Source organism: Carassius carassius, chromosome 39 (genome assembly GCF_963082965.1).
Source record: "Carassius carassius chromosome 39, fCarCar2.1, whole genome shotgun sequence".
NCBI lineage: Eukaryota > Metazoa > Chordata > Actinopteri > Cypriniformes > Cyprinidae > Carassius > Carassius carassius.
The window spans coordinates 9656017-9659653 of record NC_081793.1 but is presented as its reverse complement, the minus strand read 5'-3'; the positions used below and the strand labels follow the sequence as shown (position 1 = coordinate 9659653).

General features: G+C 38.0%; 1 long non-coding RNA gene across 1 annotated transcript; it reads left to right on the top strand.

Moving 5' to 3' along the window:
* Window positions 1–1086: 1086 nt before the first annotated feature.
* Window positions 1087–2511, top strand: LOC132121018 (uncharacterized). The gene is made up of 3 exons (XR_009426205.1): window positions 1087–1451; window positions 2115–2312; window positions 2391–2511. It is a non-coding gene; the product is annotated as an uncharacterized LOC132121018 (long non-coding RNA).
* The last annotated feature ends 1126 nt before the right edge of the window (window positions 2512–3637 follow it).

Here is a 3637-nt window from a genome sequence, read left to right as displayed (position 1 = left end):
CACTTGAGACTTTTCCTGAGGGTGAAAAGAACATTATGAAATGCAAAACTCTGGCAGAAAGCAACCAGAAGTCAGACTGAGAAGAAGCAGAAAAACAACGGAGACCGTAAACCACAACATCACAGACTGACGACCCAGTGCAACAGCCCAGGCTGATGATCTAACCAGAAGGACTTCCATCCCTTCAGTGCACAGGTGCTGCATATTCAATGAACACTATATAGACTGCTTCAAATGTTAACTATTTTATTTCATTATTTTATTAACTATATTATTCTTGATTAGTCATTGGTCTCACAGCAATTCTTTAAATTCTGTGTTTTAACTAACATTCTCAATCTGCTTTTCAATAGGTTCCAGTCCAGCCTTATGTCAAAAAATTATTTTGACAGACAGAAGTGAGTACTTGACTCACCAATCAGAGAAACATGGAGCTGGATTTGGCATAGTTAGGCCTATTTCATTAACCAACTAGGGGAAAATGCACAATAGGAAAAATATATATGGTTGAAAAAATAGAAATATTGGTCACTCCATTTTGTTTAAAGGTAATTTTCTAAGGTAAAACTGAATAAAATAATAATGAATAAAAAATTATTCCAAAGATCCAAAATCTTGAAATCACATATACTGTCATTACTGGGGATAACAAGATGGAAATGTTGATGGCCATGGATCCTAGATTATGCAGAGATCTCCAATCCTCTTCTCAAAGTTGCTCATGAGCAATAACAAAAAAAGTATTTGACTAAACTTTAAATTAGACAAACAAGAGACATTTGAGAAATTATAATTGGCTCTCTCAAATGCCCAATGCCTAGGCCTAATATTCTAAACAAATCAATCTATTAGATTTTGAAGAAGGAAAGAAAAAAAAAGAGGTTTATACAGCGGTGTTACACTAAACTTTATGGTGGCTGATGTTGCCCAGTTGCATGACATCTAGAAAATGTGGAATGATACCAGGTCTACGCTAAGTAGAGTCTAACATAAAAGGTTCATGTTATCCTACACAAAATGTGCCATTCCACAGCTAAATAATTTAGTTCACAATCAGCTGACATTTTGAAAAAAAATAAAAAATGTTTTTGCCCAAAAAGGGGGTGTGAAAGTGTGCGAAAAAGTATGAATGATGGTGTTGTATGGCATGAAAGAAAGTGTCTGACGAGTCACTGAGGCAATTCAATCAATTTGCCAAAACAGCTGTATACAAATTTGAATGTGGGCCCACAGGGCAAATTTATGCCCAGTAAAATAATGACCATGGATGAATTTGGTTAAGTTTCCTGGTCCGAACCTAGGTCATTGTTGTGGCAGAAAGAAAAACAGTGCCACACATGCGCAGCGTATAACATAGGAAGGCAGAGCAGAGCAAAGCAAGCTTGCTCTGTCCACCCACATCTAACTTTCTTTTCAGCATAACATTATGGACCTTATTCTGTGTCTGTCGGGTCTCGGGGCTAATCACCTGTCTTTTTGGTGTGGGTGTGTTGGGATGGTTTGACAGCTCACCACGTCTGCCTGTTTGTGTTTTCCCCGCCTCCCTTGTTCCCCGTTATTAACCGTAATTGCTCGCCACCTGTTCTCTATGTCCTTCTAATTTTTTCCCCTTTATTATTCCCTGTGTTTCTCTGTCTATTGTCAGACTGTTGTTATTCGTTCCAATAGCTCCGATCATCTAGCAGCTCTTTGTACTCACCCTGTCGTGTCTTGTCCTCAGGCTCCAGTGTGTTTAGCTTATTTCTCTGCTCTAGTTCTTACAAGCCCAGAGCTCCTAGTAGCTTCTGCTGTTCGTCCTGTCACTGCGAGTGAAGCCTGTGAAACGTGACTCATCTGCTGTTCATCCTGTCACTGCGAGTGAAACCTGTGAAACGTGACTCATCTGCTGTTCATCCTGTCACTGCGAGTGAAACCTGTGAAACGTGACTCATCTGCTGTTCATCCTGTCACTGCGAGTGAAACCTGTGAAACGTGACTCATCTGCTGTTCATCCTGTCACTGCGAGTGAAACCTGTGGAACGTGACTCTTTCTTCTCTGTCTCCGCTTTGTGAATAAAGCCTTGAGTTTACCCGCACCTGAATCCAGCCTGCTTTCTTCTGACAGTGTCAAAAAGATAAAATATTGTCTTTCTGACTGTTAAAATAAATAAAGTGGGTTGAGTTTTTTCTAGGTCAAAAGGCCTATGCTACTGAGCAAGATAGGCCTAGATAAAGTATCCAATGATTTAGTGGAACTCAGTTTACAAAACAAAGAGATAACTGAATAAGCAAATTGTTGAGAATAAAATTGAAATTAATTAAAAAATAGTAAGGTTGCCGATAACAGAGTAAAACCAAAATCTATGTTATATTATAAAAAATGGGTATTCACCCTCTTCTCATTGTGTAAGGACAGCACTGGAATTGTGAAAGCTCAAAAAGGGGCCAAGACAGCCCTCAACCCACATTACATTTCCACAGGTCACACCAAGAAGGACAACTAGCAAGATGAACAAATTAGCATGCTTGATATTACTAACAAAGAACTCTGAAGTTTTACATTTACAGGTGACAGCAGTTCTAGTAAGGTCAAGGAATGGTTTTCTCCATCAAAGAGAACCGTTGAGGGTGCAGTTATGATCTCAAGGGAGAGCCTTGCATTACTCAGCAAAATGGTTACAGAGTGACACCTGAGTTCACATCTCTAACCTTAAAATACGCCAACCAGCTTCAACAACTCCACACAGCATGAAGTGAGGGATGAAGTAGTAACGACCCACCCTTGCCAACAAGGGATAGACCATTGCAACGACTCGCAAAGAGTCTCCCTGGTGAAGATGGAATGAGAGAGTGATGGGACTGCTACTGAGATAAAAATACTTGGGAGCAGATGTGAGCCAACAAATGAAAAAGAAAAAGTGGAAAGATAATGTCAAATAATGGCAGATGAAGAATTTGAAGGTTATGAGGAGAAGGAAAATGTGGATGTAGGAAGTTTTGATGGGAAAATATAGAGCAATTGGATGCAACAAATAGAATGAAAAGAGAAAAATAGAAAAGCTCTAGATTATTCGTAAACTGAAGAAGGAAAAGAAAATTGCTTGCTGTGCTCCAAATCTCAGTTAAACAAAGTAATAGCCATACCAAATCCATATGACTACCGAAAATGTGCCAAATTTGCGAGAAACTTCTGTCATTTAACAGATTTTACCAGACCATATTGTATTGCTGAATACCTAGGATTTTTAGGAAATCCTAAATTAACAGATCTTTCTTTAGACCACTCTGGGGATCTTGGTGTCAGTATTCAGATATCAGTCAAAATAAAAAAATTGAAAAACAAAAAGTAGAGATTCCAAAATGGTATAGCATAGATTTTTAAACAAAAATATGAGTGTTTTCATAAACCAAAAGGAACACAGGATTTGGATAAATTCAAAGGAAAATTTGCTATTATATGGTATATAGATAAGAAAAATTCTTGGAAATCAGGAGTCCCTTCTAGAGCTCCAGAACTTTTAGCACTGGGAACAACTAAAGGAAGTAAGATAGCACCTGAAAAATGTGAATATCAAAATATAGCCTTACCTTCAATAGAAATTTATGAAGACCAATCATTAATAATAGCAGATTTCTTTGAATATTCTTTGAATAGTGA